Genomic DNA, 24,682 nt, shown 5'->3' with positions numbered 1-24,682 from the left:
TTTCAGAATTAAAGACATCCTCAATAATTTTGTTGAGAATGCCATTCTTTCAGGCATGAAAGGCCTTCAGATTACTGAGTATCCCACTTTCAACATGGCTAGTATCAATGGAGCACAATATATTTTGATTAAAATGAACCTATTTAATTTTATCTGAATCAATTAAACACAGTGAAATAGTCAGATTCCACCCTGTGCTCATTCTCTGCTGAGCACTCCCTGAGAGCTTTTCACAATAGCCAGGGTTATGGTACAAAGTGATTGAGTGACTTGACAAACATTACAACCCTAGCAGAGGTCCATTTACATACAGGGGCAAGATTAGAAACTCCCAGTTTTGTACTTTACCCATCTGACCATGTTTCCCTCACTTCAGAAGAGAGAATCAAAATGAAGAAGAATTTAGAAAAAAAAAAAAAGAAAAAACCAAATCTCCTATCTTTACTAAACCATTTTGTAGCTGCTCCTTTTCCTTGCAACTCTATTAAGATAGCTAATATGGAAGACATGTCTTCCAATGTATTTCTTGCATGATTAAAAGTAAGTGTTTTACAGGAGCCTTTAGATACACATGCATTTTGAATATTCTGCAGATCATTCATCACATACATATCTAAACACTGGTTCGATATTTCAGAGAAGAGACAGCAGTAAAGCCCAGTTTTTTATAAATTTTAAAATAATTTAAGAAATATTTTGCTAAAAAACATTCTTTACCTGTTTCTAGTTTTATTTCATGGAGTACAATGAGAAACAAGACATGAGGAAATGGTTGTTTGTCTTTGCCACTTGAATCCTAACTTACTGAGAGGCTGTGTCTCTGTTGTTTCTAAGCTCATATAATAAAAACTAATTAGAAATCAATTTAAGACAATGAACTTTAAACTTTACTTTTCCCTTATTATTCTAAAGTGGCACAGCTAAGTTGGAAAAGTTTTAAATAATGGAAGTCAGTGAAGCCTAAATCACACACAATGGCGAAAGCTGAGATGTGAGATGGGGATGAAATCTAAAAGCTAATTAAATTCAACAAGAGCCTCTCAAAGGCAACATACCAGCTTAGCCTCCCATGCTAACATTTCGTTTTGAAGGGCGCAGTAAATGGAGGGCCTTTCATGGCTGCAGTTTTCACAATATGATCCACCAGCTAAACCTGAGAGGGGAGAGAAAAAAAAGATTAGATGCATGGATTACTGTACTGAATAGATGCCAGGGCCAAGATAAAAAGAATAGATAAGTTAGGGCTTCTGAGGAGCTAAATTTGAAGCCGACCGGCAAAACGGATTGAACTTTATTACCTCTAGTCACTGAGAAATTCCCTAGACAGTTGGATGTAATTTGAAAAGGTCAGGAAAAAAATTTCCTTCACAGTATTATTGCTTCATGCTTTAAGGGTGTACGATTGTGAGGTGCCAGCTCTAATCATTTTTATTGACTTGCTCTAGCGAGACAGACAGATGCACAGGGAGTCACGACAGACAGATAAGACATATCCTACCTTTGTTTCCCGTTTTAAAACATATCACACAGTATTAGGTATGTTTTAATGTTACACATTGCATTTTATCCTTTGCCATATCTGAGAAGAATTTCCTTGTTTCTCTAGGACAGCACAGAAAGGGGGAGGGAGGGAAACCCTGTGCATAACATTGGAAACTTGCTACAAATATTCATATTTGATCTGAGCACTCATTGAATTCTATGTGAATCTGAAATACATAACTGAAATTTGTTAAGTGTAGTAGGATTTTCTAGACATTTTTAGGCATGCTCAGTTGATTTTTTTTTCCACCTAAAGGGGAGCAGATCTTACTGAATAGATTATAGGAATGACCTTCAGCATACTGACAGTACAAGCTTTATTACCAGTGTGGCTGTCTTGGGGAAAAAAAAAACCCAATATACAAAAAAACCTCATGAAGAAACAGAAAACAAATCCACCCCAATTAAAGTAATTCAATTCTTTGACTTAGCATTCACAGATGCTTGTAATCAAATATGAACATTTGCTAACATTACACTTACAGTCAATTTTTTGTCATGCAATTAAAATCAAAAGAGATTTAAGAGCACAAAAGAAGAATTATCCAACCCAACCCCTGGAAAATTTTAATTAACATTAGATTTTTTTTTTTGCTCAGAAGATATTTTCCCTTCCATTCATAATACAAGCATATATATTCCATGTATCCTGACCCTGAATGCACAGCAGAGGCAATTAATGGCCATTAAAATACAGCTCTGTGAGTTCCTCTACTGTATTATTTAAGAAATATTTTGAGGGGTTTATGACCCCTCCTGCAAGCTGACTAAACCTGTTTCCCCTTGGATAAGAAAGCCATTTCCATATGGTCATGTTCCCTCCCTTCAAGCCCTGTACATCAGAGGGTAACATGAAATTGCAGCAGAAGAGTTGCATAGATATATTCAATCCTCCAGAACTTTATGCCTCTGAAGGGAAGTCAGAAACAAACTGTTTTTCCCAACAGGAGTGACAGAGACATTAAGTTCTGTTGTGCTTATGACATAAGCTTAAAGTCTAACTCATGTACCCTATCAATCTTTTTGCCAAAAAAAATCCTTATTCATCACGAAAAAATGTTTGTTCAAGACACAAACATTTAATGTCCGAACTCAATTTTCCAAAAATATTCCCCCATCAACATATTTTGATGCCATTTGCAACAAATTAACACGATGCTATGTCATTCCATGTTTACAAGACACTCACTACCTTTGTTGCTATTCCTTTTTTCCCCGTCCCCTCGAGGGCAGCCCACATAACAGACAAGAAACTTTAATTCATTGTACCACATATGGAAGGGGTAGATCTTTACAATGTTCCATATGACATCCCTCTCACTCTAAGACAAAAAACATGTGAGAAGCTGATCATATTTAACCCTTAGACAGAGATGACAGCACTCTCCACCTTTTAGAATAATGTTTATGGTACTGATTGCCTTCCATATGACAATTAGCCATTCTGATGGTAAAATTGCAGAAAATTCAAAATATTGCTAACTTGAACTGCAACAATAGGTTTGATTAACCACCAAAACAGTTTGCTCAGAAAGGTGAAAAATGTTTAGTTACTTCTAATCAGGATTTGATTTTAAACAATGTTCTCACAGTTTTATAACAAGTTGTTTAGTTAGGTGCAGGAATCACACTTTCCTTTCTAGCCTTTAAGACTAAAGTGTTGTGATCCGAGTAGAACACCAGTTGGTGTAACAAAATCCCACCAGTAGGATGTCTTACTTTCTGTTTTCTGTGTGTGACCAGGAGACTGTGGCATTTATACATATTCAATTTCAAAATGAAGACCTTGCAATTCTGTGTTCTAACAATGAAAGAACTGTAGGCGCCTTTGTCTTGCGAACACTAGATCACTGAAACTCATCCAGCATGTGATTTTAGCCAACTGAAAAAACATGAATCCACCCAAGATTTTTTTTCTGTTGGAAGCACATAACCATGAGAGCTACAAGACAGGTATTCCCTTTAATAAATCCTGCCCCTCATTTCTGATACAAAGGTCCTCCTCCCCAAACAGCTGATAACAAAGGAAACTGCCATGTGTCTGTCCTGACCAACAACCACAGTCCTCACAGGACTTGAGGGAGGGCTGCATTCTCATACTTGTCTTACCAAGATTAGATATCACCCATGTATTCTTCAGTTTTGTTCTGACCGGCTGACATGCCTAAGCCTTATCCCTCTTGAGAGGAAAAAGTCCAATCAAACAAGAAAACCCAGAAAAACTAGAACAACAAAAAGCTGGCTTCAGAGCATGCCCCAGACACAATCCTAGTTTTAGATGAGCACCAGCATCACTTCAACCAGCAGCAGGCCATGTTGCTCACCTACATAGCTCATGCAGAAGAATTAGGCAACTATTTTACAGAAGAGGAAGAAATGCTTGAGAGATAGATATGCAATGCATATAATTACTAAGATTAACTCCAGAAAGCAGTGTTAGGTGCTGGCTACCAGTTTTGCTACTTCCAAATACTCCAACAGGTCTTCCTTCTGAATGGATTAGCTACAGGAAAAGGCCGGTGAGCTTGTTCATTTGTTTGTGTGCTTTTGGTTTGCCTTTTTTGTTATGCTCAATATAAAAAGTTTCTCAATGAAGACATAGGAAACATTTCAGCATCTTACATCATACTGGGCCAACTAAACCTGTTTTGATCCTTCAGAATAGGTCCCAAAGACTGATGGTCTTAAAGGTCTTTTCCAACTCAAAGACTCTATCATTCTTTGTCAGTTAATAATTTAGCAAACATTTGCTTTCTCTTAAAAGCCACTCTATGATGTGTGTAATTTGAACCTGTAATTTTTTGCTATACAAAAGAAATAAAGCACTCTCAAAAAAGGCTGCAATACACTTACTAGATATAACATTTATGTTTGGAATGGGAATGCATTCTTAGAGTAAATCAGACCTTCTTCAAGACATAGGGGAAAAAAACCCCCACTTTTGGATTTACTATGCATAATAGTATATTTTGCCAAATTCTCTCATGTGAGCACTGATTCAGCTCCCAGCTCTAATATAATTAGACTTAACATGCAACAAATTAGGTTTGAGAACAATGAAATGCAATTAAAATACCATATGTACTGCAGCAGAGATAACGTTTTATGTAGGTTTAGTGGGAAGAAAGAGAAAATCCTTTCTTGTTATTAAAGTTATAATGAAGGGAACTCAAAAAATATGCATAGGTAAAAGAGGAATTTATAACTGATTTTTCCTCTCAGCATTTCAGCTAGCAATTCAGTGTTGGTTGATCATATTAATGAAAATCTAAATATTTGATAAACAACAGTTGCATTTGAATTCTCCTGTGTTTCTAAGAAGAACGGTGAAGCTATATTTCCAATCAGCAGTTGTTTTAAAAGGATTCTCTAATACACAGTTTTTAATGATTTGGGCATTGCACGTTGAACTTTAAGCCCTTAACCATCTTTTCTAGAGTAAATTTAAATCAACTGTCAGAAAGCATCTTTATTCAGCTCTCCAAGTTGTACTCACTATAAATAAATATTTAATAAAACTGAATGTCAACTTTTGTACATTTTTTCCTTGGTATTAGAACTGGTTTTGGAACCCAGAGCACATACGTGAGTATGTGTTTGGCTGTCCTACAAAAGTATAATGGAGATACAGCCAAGGTTCTTCTCATGCTGTTTTTCATATCATCAAGCAAGCTAGAATTTATATAATGCAATACAGCCACCATAGATTTCTTTTTCAAATCTTGTGTTTCTAATAGATGAATGCCTTTTTTTTAGGCCTCAGATTTCACTCTGAGTGAAGTTGACTCTCTGTGGGTTCTACTCCAAAAATTACACTCTGAAATCATTTAAACCTAGTAGCTGTGGTAAGAAAAGCTCTTTTTAAGGGCAGACTTTCTTTAGCATCTACCATGAATTTATGTATTCAATCATTTCTTTAAAAGAGTTTTGGAGGACTCTTTTTGGCTTTCTGTCCTGACAGAGCACTGACCCATCTCCAGCCACACAAAAGCTAGAAAGCAGTAATATGCACTTACTTTTTGCTGAATTTCCTTGTTTGTCAAGTGAAATCAATCTTTCAATTACATAACACATACATATAAATATGTATACATCTATAAATACATAATATATTACAAATAAAGCCATCGTGAATGGTCAGGACCATCAAGAAGTCATTTTACTTTGTACTATACAAGCTGGCATGGGTGCACTTGTTGCTCTGAAGAGTCTTCAATGAGTTACGAAATACAGTGTTTTCATTATTTTGTAGCTGTCCACTGCAGTCTTGTAACATTTTAGTATTTGATCAGTTACAGCATGTTTGTCTTTGACAAACAAGACCAAGAGTTAAAATGGTACCATTCATATTTATGCCTCTCTTTTATGTCATGCTATTTAAAAGAATGGGGATTTTTTTCCTTTACTTGTACCAAAATAGTAACTGGAGTCCCCAGCTCCTTCCAGCACAGACCACAACCCAACAAATTCTCTACTTTCTTCCCTCAGAGGCCTTATAGCAGAAGAGGAAATGAAAGAGAAACATAGTGACTTGCCTAAAATCTTTCTTTTGTCTCTCCTTCACACATGCACACACTTACAGAGTCTATAGAGAAGAAAGAGACCTTATAGAGAAATACATGGAACAAGTAAGGAATCAAAGTTCATACTATAATGAGGAAATGGGGAAAGAGTTAATATTGTGCATAACATTTTAGAGCACACTAGCATTGTTGAAGGCAGACTCAAATTGTATAGGTACAAAAGGAAAAGGACAATCGAAGAAAAAAGATTTAAAAGTTACGCGATCCAACCAAAAACATAAAAAAGCTGGGTAAAATAATATCAAGATTTGATTTACACATCTGAGAGCTCATGTGCTTGGAAAGAAGTACTTTGTTGCACTGGGAATTTGTCCGAGTTTTCTTCCTTCTTTCCAAAAGAAAAATTTCCATTCTCATATCCAGAGAGAAAATTAACATAAAAATAGTCTCTGATTTAAACACAGTCTAATACTACTCTGGGGACTAATAAGCATACAGATAATTTTCACCTAAGGGAAAAAGCACTTTTCAGGCTCAGAAAAAGACACTGGTAATTGTTGGAGTATGCTCCAAAAGCCCCAAAAATGGTCAACCAAAGTGGAATTGCCAAGAAAAAGAAGAGAGAGATGGTGAAAGTTTTGATAAATTTTCTGTGTGATCTTCACAGCCATTTTAATGGGCTATGCATTTGTACATGCATACACATGAGTATGCCAAATACAGATAGAAACACATTTGCTGTACTATGCAACCACAACTTTCAGACAGAGCTTTTCATTACTTTAAATGCAGTTAGGCATATGTTTATCTGATCTTGCAATTTTCCTTCTGAGAACCTATAGGCTTGGAAAAGCCATTATTCAAAAATCACATCTCTTGCAGGAGATACTCACATTAAATGCTCTGTGTTTATGGCAACATAAAAATGCCACACACAGATTGGTTCATAACTGCTGTGCAAGCATCAGTCAGTGCATACATACACACATAGGAAAAATCAAACTAAATTCAAATACTCATAATGTTTGTTCTACTTCTCAGTTAGCACAACTGATGACTGAAACCTGAAACCGTTCAATAATAGACATTCTAACACAAGAAAATTTACTAATTTATGTTGAGGCTTTACTCATTTCATGCCAGTTCTGTCTGAAACAGGAACTGGCCCAAAGTATGGACTTCATAAGTTCACACAAGTGCACACTCACACAAACACATATATAATATCTGCCAGAAGAAAGGGTTGCATCATTGCCATCAATGATGAGGAATGTAGATGGGGGAAACACAATAATAAACGAGGGACTAATGAGGAGAGGTAGTGAGAACAAAGCTATGTGAGTTTGGAAAGAACACATCTCTAATGTCTTTGACAGAGGAGCTAATGAAATTATCTAAGAAAGGAATTTATTCACATAGCTTGAATCTTCCTTTCTGAGCATATTTCTGCCCAGACATGGACAACAACACAAAAACAGACTATCTCTAATGTGGCAGAAAAGGTGGTACTGACCTGCTCTGCTTTTCCTTCTTTTATTATCTTGTGTAGTTTTAGATAGTTGAAAGTAATTTAAGATTAAAAGTAGATTGTCTCTAATTAGTGTAAAGTAACACAAGAGGAACAATTTTGTCTGTGTTGAACAATAGAGAAAAATTTAGGAAATTTAGTTTTAAAGTAGAATTAACAAAGACCAGTGATGTGAAAAAGAAATCTTTAGTGTTTAGCCTTGATTTGATGGAAGTTTGCAGATATCATACAGTTATTACACTTGTCCTTTTGACATACATATGGTGGCTTTAAATACAGACATTAAGTAAATTAATGAATGAATAAATGAAGGTTGAAGCTGAATCTGAGCAGAAGAGGCAAAAGAACATCTAGAAGAGAAAAGCACATGGAAAAGTTCACATACAAAGTGAAAGTAATTATGTGATAGCACAGAAATAGTTGGTCAAATAAGAATTTGCAAGACTTTTTGAAATCCATGCTGACACAAGATACTTAGAAAAAAAAATCACTCTTAGTGATAGCACTCTTAGATGTCTAGAGTAGCCTAGTAGAATAACGCACTTAGGTTTTGCCTTTCAAAGGTAAAAGAAATTTTTTTTCAGGTGCATGGCATTACTCAGTATTAGAAAGACAGAGCAATTGCAGTATAATGAAAACCAAACTAAAACTCACAGTCAGCCTTAAGATCTTTAGGTAGAAGAAAAATATGATCAACTAGAAAAATGAAAATTACCCAAATTGTGTACCATGCACAAGGAGAAAGGGACAGACATGAAAGAGGATCAGGGTAAAATACGAGTTGAGATACAGTGATTGCACAGAAACAGAGTGAACGTAAAATAGCAACTGGACTATAAGAGAAAAGAGAAAAGGAGTCTGCAGAAGGGGAGACAAAGAATCTGGAAGAGACTAGAGGACTTCACTTCTGGCAGGATCTTGAAGGCATTTTTAAACAGGGACCCTTCATATCAACGGATACTTTGAGATGCAATGTGAAAGAGAAAGGATATGTAATATGTGCTTCCCTTTTTCGAGGGGAATGTTAATTGCCTAATGTTGTACAATGAACTTGAAAAAGAGAGAACATTTAATTGTGAAATAGATTTATACTAAAACTTACTTAAAAAAGCTCAGGTGAGTAATTGAGGTGTAAGTTATTTTTTGTAGGTGCGCTGTGAGGTGTTTTAGTAAACAGAACAAAACAAATACTTCAGAATGCATCAGATTTCAAAAATTCAATGCTGGAAATTAGAATAGATATGAAAAATTATCCATAAAAGCAGAAGATGTCTTTTGACTTGGACTCTATAAAAGATTCCCCAAAGCATCAAGAGCAGTCTCCTTGTTTTGAGAAATACCTTAAAAAGTCAAAGAGGTAGCCCACAGAGCCAAAACTGACATATTAATTCCTTGTAAGACCAGAAACATTGCCCTGATTTTGGAACCAAAAAATCCCTGGAATCCACTGGAAATGTCCAAACAGAGAGGATGAACGTATATAGTCACTCAACTCATCCACAGAGCAGAAACCAAGACAGCACAGTGCCTCATCTTTCCTTCCAACCCTTCTGTCAACCCTGTATGACAAGAATTCCAATTATGTGGACTGACAAATAAAAACCCAAAGGCATTTAAGGTGGAGATGAAGAGAGAATTTCTGCATTAGCAGCAGGTCGGTCTTTCTGGTTTTGGAAAAAAAAAAAAGGCAAAACTCAACATGAATGGTTAAGTAAGTAGCAAGACAGATGAGTTCAAATCAAGTATTTAAATAAATTGTACTAGAAACCATTTCTATTCTTAGATGGGCTTGTCCCTGACCAGAGATGTAATGTCGCTACATGGTGTGGGAATGCAAAACTGGTAAAGGTGATGCTGAGTGAGGAGGAGGAATCTCCTTTTCTATTATTCTTCCGTGGTTTATGTCTGCTGTTTAGGTTAAGTATATTTCATAAGAACCAAACCTCCTGGATACTTCAGATCTTTTTACAAGGCTGCTTATATCCATGGCTTTCACATGTGCTTTAAAATGTTTCAATTCCAGTTGACCAAAAGTTATCTATTTTCCATAGGAATTTGAAAACCACTCTCTTTTATGGATGCAGATTTTTTTGAGAAATAAAAGCAATACAGGAAATTACTCATGACACTATGTTCTTTTTCCTGCATGATTTTTGTGTCCTTATTTGAGGCTTGACTGCAGATCTCATAAGTATTTATGTATTGTTATTTGGTTAGTCTATGCTAAACAAGCTAATTTTGGGACTAAAGAAAGATATAATCTTAAAAAATGTTATTGTATCCCTTCAGTAAGTGATTTTATACATATTCTGTAGAATGGACAGTTTGGGCACAGCAGGTGTCAGAAGATATCACACACACCTTTACACTGTTGGACTGGAAACAAGAACCTGTTGCAAGGCTAAATCAGCTTTTGCAGCTGTATCGTATAGATGCCCTGAGTAACAGCTGACTGCTGCCACCAAGATTCTGGCCTGAACTTCTATTTTAAAGGCCAAAAGCAAATACTGCAGACTTCTTTCACACTGATTTTGCTCTCAAACAATGGTTGAGTAAAGGTCAAAGTTTGGAGATATTTTTTTATATCAAGGGTTGTCTTTCTTTAAACATTTATGTGGAAGTTGCTGCTTTATTTTCTAGGGGAAAAAGGCCTTGGTAGACTCTTTTAAGCTATGGGTTAATCCATTCTTTCTTTCATCTACCAGTTTATTTGAAGATCATCAACTGCCCAAAAGATCTTGTCTATGAATCATTTATTCCAGAAATTTGCTAGTGAGAATAATGTCGGGATGCAAATTTTCATGTCTTTTTCAAACTCCATCTTAAAACTAAACTTTAAACTTTGGATTTGTGTGTCTCCCTCTTTCCATTTCTGTGTTCCAGAAGTTGATGCTTCTCTCTCTCTTTTTGTCTTTCAACTACTCCTTTCATAAAGAAGTCAAGCTCTATTGAGGGTGGTGAAGTACTTGACATTAAATGGTCTAGTATAATATTTTATGACTCAGAGCTCCTGATAAATGTGATTTATTAGGGATAAAAGCTTTTTCCTAGGTCAGATGTCTGGACTGAAGAGACAGTTCATTATAGAGGATCACTCATATTTAGCGATGTAATAGGAATGAAGCAATTTTTTTATCATAGTGGTCCAAATCTGACTTGTACCACTACTGTTCTCCTCTTCAGCCAGAGTTAATTGTCAGCTGAACAATGAAGGTACCTGGAACTAATTTATTTAGGAATATGTTCCATCTGTAAAGCCTCTGCTAATGGAGTACAAGAGGCCATGACTAAAGGATTCAGGTATAAAGTTTAAGACCTTAGATAATTACTTGCAGAAAGTATCATCAGCTCTACGTGTCAACTTACACAAAAACAGAACTATTGAACCTTTTAAAAAGGAGTATTGTGTCCACAAAACTAAAGTAACCAGGACAATTTCTATTCACCATAATGGTGGAATAACATGGTAAAAAGAGTTCTCTCTCTCATTGCAACACACAGAAGAAAATAGATTCTAACCAGCTGAGATGAAAAGATCTGACACTCTTTATAACTATAACCGTAGCTACCTACATTGAACCAGCACCACGACAAATACCTTGAGAACATTTGTGGAAGAACTGTCCAAAAAGGAAAATTAGAACATTACAAGTCTAATTATTATTTTGGTACAAATAGGTGCAGTACCTACAAACCTCGCTTTTCATTTTGTCAACACATTGTGCGTAAAGCTTCTGATGGAACTACTGAATTTCACATGGGAGCTGACCCCTGAACATTTGAGCTCTGAAGCAAAAGAATAAATGGATTGAAAACTGGACATATGCCGTGTGGCAGCTGATCTATATTACGAGCACTTATGCTCTGGATATTCTTTTGTACTACTTTAGGACTTATTTACAGGTTTGCATCCAACTCAACTACGAAGAGGGATTAAGTGCAATAATGGAATACCTTAATCTGTGCTGCTCTAAATAAAATTAGGAATTAATTTTATTTAAAAATAAAAATAGATTGTATTTGCATTTTCCTGTACAGATTAGTGCAGTTAAAAGCCTTTCCATGACAATCTGAAACATGTAGCCCGAATGTCCTATTATATAAAAAACTGGATTTTTTTTTTTTTTAATTCTTGCGAAAGGAGAAATCTCTGCTGCTGCAAAGTTCTTTTAATGAGATCTGTTTAATCTTTCTGTTATTTGGTTTTATTCCATTTACTATCTAGCCTTATTATATTTGCAAAATAGCTTGTTTATCTTCATTCTGGGAAAGTAGGTGCCTATAATTTGCAAATATGTTAGTCAAAAATAGACCAGTAAGATGTTCCTGGTTGGCACAATGTCAAGGCACACAATGAGGGAGGCTCCCTTCTTTCTCTCACACACACTCACACACACTCCTTTCTCTCCCACATACACACGCTCAAAAACGTATCCAGTAGAGTAAAATATTCACATTAATACTGGAAGCGATGGAGAAGAACCCTGGTCGACATCCCATCTGTTCCCTTGAATTAAATTTAGAATTCATATGTAATATAGACATTTCTGTCTGAATATCATAAAGCCCTGACACATTCAGGGTTTCATTAAAAAGCTCTGAGATGTGACTTGAATAACAATCTGTCTTAGCTAATTAGTATTTTCAGTTTAGCATATTCACTTTCAAACGTATTGCTGTTTGCACATGGTAATTTAGGTAAACAGAGCCCATCCACAGCTGCATCAATTAACACTGCTAATCAAAACTGAATTCAGGTAATTAGGCACATTTATGCAAAAAATGTGTAATTTGTGGGGAAAGCTAGATTCTTCAGTAATATTTCAATAAGTAGGAGTCTCTTTTTGCAAATAAGGCAAGAATATAGTGGTAAATCAGCTCTAACATATACATGATACATAGTCAGTCACAAATATCTAAATTAAATCTCACTAATTGGTCTGTATTTTCAGAAATTTGACAATATTTTTTCCACATAAATGCTTTCCTCAGTGTTTCTACATGAAAGAGTGGATTTGTTTTCAACAGAAGTTTTAATGATTTTAAAAGTTAATGTTTTCTCAAGCGGTTTTTGAACTGTTGAACATGATGGTCTGAGTTGTTCTATTTTCAGACAGGAAAATTTTAATGAGAAAGCCCTCAACTCAATTAAAATTTTAATTTCTTCAAAGAAGGCACATTTTGTTTTACTTTAAAGAAAAGCTAGAAATTTCTACCACTATCCATTTCAAGAATGTAAAGTGGTAAATACCTCAAAAATATCCTGCCTTGACCTACAAAGTTTCACATCCTTTCCTTCACTTTCTCTCACTTAATCCAAAATTTGAAACCGTCCAAAAATTACATAAAAACCCCAAACCCAAGCAGTGTAAGAAACTGCATATTCATAAGAGAATTTTAATTTCTACTGAAATGGAATGAAGAAATGTTCATTGAAACATTATACTCCAAGAGTTTTCATATGCAGCTATTCAAGTCATTCAAATTCAATTCTCTGTTATGCACACTTTCAGAAAGCTACACAGGTCTGATGAACAAGGAATGCAATTATCAACTTGCAGCTAATTTTCCATGATGAAAAGAAATACCTAGGCAATTGCTGATTTTTAACAGAAGCCTAAAATTAATCTACAGTTTTTGTATCTTCTCCCTGATTTGAGGCTAACTCTGGGGGAAAATATGCAATACATTTCATGCAGATTTGCAACAGGGAATAGATAGCTTCTGCTAAATGCATCATTGCAAAGAAAAAGAATTCTTTACAACTTTAAGGTCTAAGCCTAAGTAGCTACTGAAACTGCAGTGTGTTTTCCAGTTATATGTGATGCAGTGCATGTCTCACTACTTAGAAACTTTTCTCAATACAGAAAATTGCAGTTTGTTCCATTATAAAAAATTTTTTTTTGATGTTTCAGTTAAAATGGCTTTAAACCTCCAATTTTCATTTAGCCATTGGCTGAGTAACATGTTGAAAGAATATTGAAATGAGATGGAAGAGGAAAAATGAAGCCTGTGGCAGGTGTAAAATTTTGAGGTGTTTTCTTCTCAAGTAATTGTAATGACTACTGCTAATGTTAGAAATGCTGAACAAGATAATTTCTAAACAATTATCCTACAAACATAAAAGTATATGTGGTTCCCTATGCCATTTGCACTGGGACCAACAGTGGGGGCAAACAAGGTTTTAACTGCACCTTTTTTTGGGCTTTTTTCCAGGAGAGAAACAGTCACCTATATGACATATCACATGCTAAACACCTCACCAATCTCTCACGTGACTTGTTAACCTTGACATACAGTGAAGATCATCAAAACCATCTTATGTGACCTTTGTCAATCCTATGTCTTTGAAAGAACCTGCTTGATGAATGCTTTTTCAAAAGAGCAAAGCAAAAGGCACAGCGACTAACGGTGTTTATTTTAGGTGTTACAGTCTGTAGGAAGTGAGGACAGTGACACCATCCTTGTTGAGGGAGGAGGTCCCTCCTCCACCAGCCATATTGTTAGCACTTTTTTTTGCCTAAAGTAATCAGGTATAGTATTCCAACAAACTTCCCAGAAATACTTTATTACACTGGCCTGTCTATTCAGCCTGACTGCCTCAGAAAATGTAAGCAGACACAGTTAGGAGAATCTCGTCACTGAACACATGTGTGTTCAGAATATATTATTACCTCATCATGAATTTCCCTGATGCACCTCCCATTTGAAAACTTTATATCATGCTAGAGCATCATTATTTTGTGCGATTTGGAGGGATTTTTTTTGCAGAAGTTTAATAAATCTATGGCAGTGTAGCAGACAAGGAAATAATGCCTATCTCAAAAGAGAAAATGCTATATATGAAAGTTGGCTGGTAAATAGGGATTTCTGACAGATGTAGCTCCCTTTTTTTTCTGTCCTGCATTGCTCTACTGTAAAATATGGAAAATAATTGAGGCATCTTTGTACTAAAAATTTTAAAATTGGATTTTACATTCCAATTACCGTTAATTAAAATACAATGGATATGTATGACTACAAAGAATCTATAAATACTGTTTTCCTCAATTTAAAGAAAAGTTTCATCCTATTACAAGCACTTCAGAGCATTCCAGAATTATAGGCAAACAATAAATATTTGAAGTTATTTATTTTTTTCACAGAGCATGCAACTCATTATTCATAACATAAGAACTGGTGAAATGTTTCATGCTCCAGGTATTCATATGGTTAATTCAAGAAGATGCAAAAATGTTTAGTTTGAGAAAAACAAAAGCAAGAGCCAACAATTAGTACTCTACACTTTACATGAGGAAAAAAAAGCTCAATAATTTGCAAATGTTGAAGGAAGTGCTAGTTCCATAATTAAAAATCAGCCAGAGATCCTTTTGGCAAATGGATCTCTTTGTTAAACATCCCACTAATCCAAGCCTGAAGGTATAATTCAGTACCCTGGAGGATCCCCTCTATACTTCTGCCAGCTGTTCCATTTAGGTCACTCCACCACAAGTTTAGCTTTTATCTATTCCTCACTTTCTTTGCTGGGTCCCAGAAGCAGCAACCCATCTCTCTGAAGGCTGTTTAAAGTGTAAATGAAAAGACGAGACAGAAGTGAGCTGCTACCTCAGGGTCCTTAATTTCTGAACTGCAATTCCTTGGACTTCCCTACCTTGACAGATGCAATATGAAATCTTCCTTGATGAAAAGTGAGGAGATAAACTGAATATGGAATGCAGATGGCACATTCATTATCATTTTAATGCTTTACAGCTGCATGAAAGAATAGGAAATTTTACTAGGCAGAAAGTCCACTCAAGACCAAACAGTTGTAGAAGCCCTTCTGCCCTTCAGCCCAATTCCCAGCACTACTGCTGCTGGCATGCAAGCAAAAGCCTTCAAAGAGCTATTTTATCTCTTCTCAGGTGGTCAGGGAGAGGTGGATTCAAGCATAGGAAATAAAAAGAAAGAAAAAAAAAAAGGCAAAGAAAAAAAAATATCCATCATAGTCTGATCCAGTACAGCGTATGCCAAAGACCATGAAGATTCCTGGGTGCAGACCTGACTCTCTTGCCTCCCTCTTCTGGACCAGCAGGTGAAGGAAGGAGACAGTAATCCTTGAAGGACTTGTTCATGCAAGATAAACCAACCCCAAATAACAAAACTACTTCTAATTTACCATTATTTTGGTGCTTTTAACAAAAATATAATTTCCTAAAATAAGCAACAAAAACATGTGAACTGGATCCATTAATAACGACTGTAGTCAGTGTAACTGTAAGCCCTCAGAGAGTCATTATAGTCCTCCAGAAGGACTTTTTGACAGTATGCTGCTTTATAACAGCACCCTGATCTCTTACTCTGCAGAAGTGTAATTCATTATAAAACAAATCACTGCTCTGACATTCATTTTTCTGCTAAATAAAAATAAAGAGTCAGGCCGATACTCTTGGAGGAATTCCTAAGTGTTTAACTTTTAATGAAAGATTTATGAAAAATTCAGCAAGCATATTACTGAGGTCTTTCCAATTCAATATTAAGTAATAAAGTTTGCACACCAAGATACAAACTGTAATGTGAAGCAGTATAAGATCTATTGGAAATTAACTTTCTAGATTTTTTTAAGTGGTGTTCAGTAGCACAGCCACAGCAACTTCAACAACCATCTGCAAGACTTCACACATGAGAGTAATCCCACAGGCTTTAGACAACTACTAAGATCATGCCCTGATCCTACCCATCCAGCACGACATACTGGCTACAGCCTAAGAAGCCGCTTGCTCGCCCTTGCAGGAGGGATGGGAATCACATCCCTGAAGCAGCGCAGCAGTTCACACACCTGCACTCAGCCTGCGCTGGAGGAAGCGCTCTGTCAGTCAAAAGTACAGTTCTGCAAGCTCGCGCAGCTGACGTTTAAGGATCGGGGAGAAGGAAAAAGCAACTCAAAGAACATGGATGCAACTTAATTTCTAATTCTGCCATGTCTGGCACAGGTGAGCGACCCATCTCTGACACGCCGTCCCGTGAGGCTGGGCAGGGACCCTCACCTGTGTCCCCTGCACGCCTCACCCGGCCCGGGCTCTCCGCTCGCAGCTCAAGCACATCCACAGTGACTTGCACCGCTTACCTCGCTGACGCTTCCATGCTCTCCTGCCGGCATTCCTGCACGCCGAGGTTCATTGCAGGCAGCTGCTCCCAAGTTCAGCATCCCTGTGGCACGGCTGCTCCGGTGGGAGCCAGCAGAGCAAAGGCAGGTTGCCACTGGCCGGTTCCACCACAGCCCAGCCGCGCGCTGTCTGCAATCACATCTCACTGAGTGCAAAACGAAAATTAAAACGTTTTTTTCTCTTACACTTAGAACAGTATGCTATATCATTCGTGTTTGCATTTAAATTGGACAGAATAATTTACTACTGGCTTTTAATTTCAGAAGGGTTAATCACCTCAGCAAAGGTCAATCAAACTTTAATCTCCAATAAAATTGCAGTAGCTTCAGTCACTTGCAGGACATTTATTATATTCCTATTTCCATGCAAAAGGATGCATCACTAATCTTCTAATTCTTTACATTAGCACATTTGCTATTAACATTTTACTAAAATTATTAATTCCTCCAAAACTATTACAAGGGCTCATTTCTACACATCTCAGAAGATAATCCTGTTAAAAACCAGCCACATCTACTGTGACATTGCTTTAGTTGTCTGCTCTAATCCTCACAACCATTTGATACTCCAACTGAGTTCTAACAATGCACGAAGTCTCAATTACAGAAAATATTACAGGCTTTAGTTTAGAACAACAATATACTGTTTTAGTAACTTAATCTTCCCTTTTGTCTGCAATCACAATACTAATCTATTTTGTCACTGCTCACAGCGTTTTCTATTCAAAACAAAATATAGATTTTTAATTTTGTTAGCAGCTCTTGAAAAGCAATAGATTTACAAGGATAACTCAAAATCCATTACCAAGGATAGGAATAATAATGATGATAAGAATATGTTTCTGGCCTGCAGAGAAGTATTTCCTCACAAAACAGAAGTCGCTTTTGGGGTATAACCCATTAAAAAACAAAGACATAATAAAAAAGAGTAGCTTGTTCTTTAAATTTGATCTACCAGTTAAGAACAATTTATCTGCCATTAAATTGACTGAGAACTGCAAACTCCCTCTGAAAAATTCACATCAGTATTAGTTTTAAACTATCATTGCAATAATATCAGCTCAAAATGAGAAAATTGTTTAACTCGAAACAGAAAATTATCCAATATAAAAGAGCACATCCCCTCAAAAATGTTGGTTTTAGATAAACATCTGCTATGCTAGCTACTAAACAATACATTCCTTCAAAAGTCTACTGCAACAATTCCATCTGAATGCTCAGAACTAGTTTACCTCTAAAGACACAGAGAAAAGCAACAGAAAACTCAGGGAGAGCTTGTTACAGAACCGAAACAAAACGCAAACAATTCATTTCCCAAATTTTAGAAGCTGGTACCAAAAAGTCAGAAATTTTGGGCAGAAAAATACTAATATCAAAAAAATAAACGGGTCTCCCTTATCCTCTTACCATGGTCATATTAGTTCCTGCGAGAAAGAAATCTTGTGTCTATTTAAAATGGATTTTTTAGCCATAATAACATTTTGACATACCGTAATGTAAACAAACTGTTCTTTCCCATCCCAATATTTCCTTCTCTGTCTCTCTGTCTCTCTCTGTCTCCGTCTCTCTCCTCTTTTTGTTTTAATATATGGCACACAGACAGACACACGCCCCCGTCACTGTCAATATGCACACTCATTAGCAATATGTCAGGCTGGCATTTTCAACACACTCCAGAGCATAACTGAACTACCACACAGTGCACACAGACACACACATGCGTTAAAATACAATTGCAGAGAAAAAGAGCTCAGTGGAACAATGTTTAACTTGGAAAACTAGGTAAACGTACAAAAGAAGTGAGATTCTCAGGCAGCATTTTACAAAGGGGCTGTGAATTCCCAGCTAACATCATCAATGCTCCTCTCTTTTCACACACACACTAACAGACACAAATACACATATACAAAAGAGAGCATTTTAGCACGACATTCTAACGCTGAATTACGGATGCAAGAACACAGGTTTTCCCCTGGTTTATTCTTCTTACTTTTTAATGCCTTTAAGTTACATTCTAACTTGAAGTAATGCATGAAAATAAATGCTGAAAAACATAAACCCAAGCTGAATGACAAGTTCCTAGAACATTGACTGTCAACAGCATTTCTCAGCTTCCAGCTGAGAAAATTAGCTACAAAACAAATGCATCCGCATTTTTTGCAAAAAGCATCCGGCAAGACACCGAAGACCACTTAGAAAGCGTGAGTATCACTGAACTACAGTGTTGATTATTCACCTCTTGACGCATTGATAAAACATATTCTAGATTGCTATTGCAACTGCTTTAAAATACGACAGAATAGCTTCACATGGGACCCTGAAATGAAAGGCATCCTCAAAGAACCGTGCACTTTATTTTTCAAAAGAACGAACAGTGGAGAAATGTATAGGGAAAGAAACATACCTTCAGTTATCCCAGCGAACGACTTTTCAGCACATCTACATAGTCCTGCAGCTCCACCAGTGCAAAAGTCAACACTGCTGTGCTTGTGATCTCCGTGACAATGGCATCATACTGCCGGCAATTTTTTCGATTAAACTTCTCAGACATGGTAGCAACTTTGTTAATTATGATATTAGCCAGCTGGCGGGTACAATCAATCATCCACTGTAAGAAAGCCAGACAAAGAGACATCTAATCATTGCAACCAGAGCAGATAAATTTTGTTCCTTTCTTATACGTGTCACAGATTCTATCCCTCCTGACCCTCTACACAGCCATCGACTGTCAAATTTAGATTCAGCAAGCTCCCAGCTTTCCTTTATCCCTGCCTTAGATCTGAAACTCCTGGTTATCAGGAAGACAAGCGTCACCAGCTGTCTCAGAACAGGAAGGCAATCAGGTGAATAGTACTTATTATCTCTCATTGCCTTCTGAGGAGCAACAAGATTGATTTTGGATCAACAACGCATCAAGATCTCAGGCGCAGCTACTATAGTGTCAAGTCTAGAATGCAGGGCATACATAAAGCTGACCTCAGCCTTTATTAATACTGCATACCAAAAGTTTGAGGGCTGCTCTTTTTTTAGTTTTCTTTTGTGTTGAGTTTGTTGGTTTTGTTTTGTTGGTTTTTTTATTTTTTTCCCTAAGAAAACTCTTTTTTTTTTTTTTTTCTCCAAAGCTGCACTGGATATTCTCTTATTCCAGGCCTCCATCCCCCCACCTCAGAAAACCAAGGCAAGCAGACCGCACCGTTACTCCGGGGACTCTGTTTCACAGTTGGATAGTCTTAATTGGGCCCACAGAAGCAGTTAGCTACCATTAAAGGCTTCTCTGTATACATCTTCCTCTCAACTAGTCTGATCGTACATAAAACCCCACAAGTGAAGCCTCTGCTTTGGGAAGGTTAAACACACAAGTGTGTTATAAACCCAGAATATAAAAGCATCCTAACAGAATCTGAGCTGTTGCTGAATTTCAGCATTGGTCTAGAAACAGGAATATATTTGAGCTATTCATTTAGAGCAGCATTAAACAACCATGCACTCGTACTGTAAAACGGTTTTTAACACACCAAATGCATTGCCAAGTAGTGGAAGGTGGTTCATATGAAGTAGAAACAAAGGTTACAATAGAACAAAAGCTATCAGAATAATGCATTCTGGTACAAAAAGCCCCACCAACTAACTTCATACATTTTGAAATGCCTGCCGACAGTTCCATTTAACTAAATAGAGTATAATAATCAATGAATACAAATTTATAGGGATGTGAAAAAATTTTCAGCATCTGTTTTGGATTCTTGGTACATTGGTCGCCCTGGCACTTGGATCAAAGACTGCTTTTCCAAAACTATTTATTTTCAGAAAAGGGAAAGTAAACACAAGATCACCTAAGTGAAAGCTAGTTTCCATTTAAAGTGGTATCCAGCAAGATCATCTCAATCATGAATAAGATTTTGTGGACTTTACAGCAAAAAATTACCTCTTTTTAAAATAAATCCACTAAAAACAATGCATTTTTCTTGAAAGTTTTCACAGGCAGTTCAGCTGAAATTTTCATGTTTTCTTGACATGCAAACAGAAAATATCAACAGTTAGAAAATAGCAGCTAGTGGGAGCCACAATTACATCCTGACCTTGCTGCCTTGAAATTAAAGTATTGCAGAACCTTCTATAACTTTCAGAAGTCAAATTTTTGTCCTGTGTGACTTCCTCATTTGGAAAGTTTAGGAGGCTGAATACAGGAATAGTAATAGTGTTCTTAATTCATTATTAAACAGAGCTAATTGCTTTCTGATATTTGTTTGAAAGGATGAAGACAAGAAAATAAATTACATTCTCAAATGTGATGTCATTGTTTCATTCATTTTCGGTGACTGCAGTATCCAACCAGCTTCTCAGGCAGATATTGAAGGCTACATCAGTTCTGCTTTGCATTGTATATCCAAATTGTTAACAAATTGAGATCTAGCTCAAGTACCTCCACAACACATTGTCACTAATGCAATGGCAGACACTGTTAGAAATTCCTGACTAATTCACTTAAAATATCTACCACCAAGAGGATTTTACTCAGAAAGAAGACCTTAATGAATTATTTGTTCTCATTTTTAATACTTTACTCAAAGCAGATCTTGCTTTATTTAGGCAGCAGCTAAATATGAAGAAATAGTCTTGGTTTTAGCACAGAGGTTTAAGGCAAGAAGTAATAACTGAGCATAGCAAATGAATGAGGGACTTAAGAAGCACACAAAAACAGGAGGCTGCCATTACTACCTATTCATTTTTCTGGAGGGTTAACCAAAATCATCAGATACATTAGCCTATCCCTAGCAGTATCTCCAGTCAGCCACCAGCATAGACCTGACTAAGTTTCTAAGGTGTCAGAACAGATCTGAGCTGGCAAAACTGGAAAACAAAGAGGAGGGTGTCTGACAGATACAGACTGACCTGACCAATTATTCTAAAGATGCAGGAATGAAGGATCAGACTTGGGACCCCAGAAGAACATGCTTTTGTCCATTTTCAACAATTGCATCTTATTCACACTTTTTTCCCTTTTCATTACTTCAGAGTTTACTATGGGAAAATATGGAATTAAGTTCATGTACCCTCAGCTATAATAAACAAGGCAACTGGGCTTTTCACTATGCTCTCCTCTGTCATCACTAAGATAGACAGCATGACAGGAATCTGCTGAGAATCAATTATTTTACCTATTTACATACTTGAATATTGGTGGAACAACTTATACACTGGATGGATGTACTAGCTCTCTGTATTAGCTCTTGTGGAGATTGCAAAACTGGTCTGAATTCAGTTTTGACCCTGCTTGAAGGAGGAGGTTGGACTAGTTGACCTCTGGATGTCTCTTCCAAATTGAATTATTTTATTTATCTATGAACTGTTTAAAGGAAACACAAAATAAATAGTAAAAATTATGTGATTATCCAAATTAAAGAAATTCAAGATGTAATTTTTACAGGAAGTCAGGGCACCTCCTCTGAGTACTTTGGCCCTCAATTTCTTAAGCCATTTGAAAAACCAGCCATATTTGGTTGGGGGGTTGTTTCCCCTGTCCATTGAGACAAAAACATTAGAATTACCAAATCCTCCATACAATACAATTTCAGAGAAAAGGAAACATATCAAGGGGAATACACAGCAGAAGTGAACAAAGACCTCCATGGAAGCAACTAGACAATATACTTTGATATTGGAGGAGTAAACTCAGAGTCAGGTAAAAGAAAAATTTCATTAGAATAGAGGGTTAGAATAAAGGCAATGGTTAACTAAAAGTATATTCAGTTTAAAAAAGAAAATGTAAGCCATGGCCATAATAATGGTGGTACAGGCTCTAAAGAGAGGTTTATTTTGGTAAAGACAGGATTACTCCAGGATTTCCACAGTATTTGCTACATTCTTACATTGGGGTTGGTGGGGGGAGGAACCCAAAACACCAAAAGAAACAAAAAAAACCCCTCAAATCCCCAAGATCCAATGCAGAAAAAAGAGTAGGAGCCATTATCTAAAGAAAAAAAAAAAGCAACAAAATAAAACAACTTATTTGTAAGCTTAACTTTAAAAATGTCCATCTAATAAACCGTCCATTGTACTCTCATAAATCCTGTAAATCTTCCATTCAGTACCTCATTAGAAAAAATTAAGTGAAATTAAGCAATAATATATGCAAATTATACATTTAAAATAATGAACAATATAATGAAAGGAGCACTCTTCACATTGCAATCCAGTGGGCTTTTAAATTAACTTTTAATGCTCAGCAGCTGCCAATTAATAAGGAGCCTACATGTTTGATTCTGCTAGAAACCACAAACTAGGAGAAGGAAAAGTGTAACACAAGGGCACAAAGCCGGTGCAGGAGGGTACACTAACACAGTGTGGAGCTTTAAGGGAACACACACAGCAGAGCCTGGGTCCAAGGACCAAAACATGTCTGCAGTGAAGTTCTTCCTGAAAAGAGGAGCTTTTAAGGCTTTGGCAACACACTGACCCTCTGACCCACCAATTCTCCCCTCAATACAAGAAAAAGCATATGCAAGCACAGAGACCTTATGGTATGGTTTCTCATTTTGGCATGTTATATGCACCTGAAACAGCCACGGATATTTTTTCTTTTCAATTTTCTTTTAAGCAGCTGGCCAGCAGTTTAAACTGCACATACATTCAACTGAAAATAATGAAATAATAAAGTTTCCCAGTGCAGAACAATGCCTGCAAAGGTCACACGTAGCTTCTCGAGGGGGAAGCGCCATGAGGCAGATGTGAAGAGGCCACATGTTGTGTCAATTCTTAGCACAGAATGAGCAGAGGTGAAATATTAATGCATTGCAAGGAAAACAATCTTGCCTATATTCTAGGAACTGAAAAAGAAAGAAAGAGGGGGAAAAGACCATTTCTCCACCCGCAGTGTGATGAACAGGTCCAGTTTTATCCCACTTTAATATTGTCAGGACACATGAACTAAAGGAGTTTCATTCTGTCCTGCTGTGGCCAGAGGCTGACAAGACTGAAAGCGGTAAATGTTTTTTCCTTGCCACTCTGCTTCACCAGTGCTCTGCTGTTTTGTTACCTGCACTAGTAGTCTGACATACCTCTTCTTAAACTGACCATTAAGAATACAGACAATACATATATAAGCTCCAGTATCCTGCCTTTGACAGCATCCAGTAGCAGGTGTCCAGGAAAAAATGTAAGGGCAAGCAAGGAGTGATTTTCATTCCTGGTGTCTGCTCCCAGCTTCTACTCATAGCATGGAAGCTAACTTACCACAAAGCCAGGATGGCTTAATGCAACACATTTGACAAGAATTTCCATTCTGTTACCTATATAACAGAATGATCCAAAAAATCAGTAATTGGCAATATATCTGTAAAACAGAAATGTTTGTTGGAATAAGAAAGACTGAGCTGAAATCAACAAAAAATTAATCTGTCCTAAACTATTTGTTTGCCTATTTTTTAAAAAATGTCAAGCTGTTCATTAGCATTCAGACTAAAAATTCCAGATTTGAAATGGAGTTGGGGGTTGTATCCTTCTGTAAAGATGAGGCAATAAAAAAACTTGCCTTGTCCTAATGGAATGACAGCATATAAAAGCCCTTTCCCAGAGAGCCTCTCACTGGCTCAAGTGAAACATCTGAGCACCACAACTCCAGGAGTTTGTAATACTTCTTCCCCAAAGGCAGTGTTTGCACTGTTTTACAGGAAACTCATTCCCAATGTTGTGGTTAAAAAGCCTTTTCTACAGCCTGAAGGCATCTCCTATGCAAAAGCTCTCACCTGCAGTAAACTGGAACTGGGATTGCAGACACCCACATAGAACAAAATAACAACTGAATTAAAGAAATGCTTGTTCTGGAGACAACAAACACAAAACACATTGGAGAAAACATATTGCCATGTTACAGCAACACAATCTCTTTAGATTATATGGCACTTATGTTTAATGTGTCATTTTATATTTTTCCCCAAAATAAAA

The sequence above is a fragment of the Fringilla coelebs genome (assembly GCF_963513975.1).
Source record: "Fringilla coelebs genome assembly, chromosome: 5".
In the NCBI taxonomy this organism is placed as follows: Eukaryota; Metazoa; Chordata; class Aves; order Passeriformes; family Fringillidae; genus Fringilla; species Fringilla coelebs.
Note: the sequence above shows the minus strand (reverse complement) of the source record.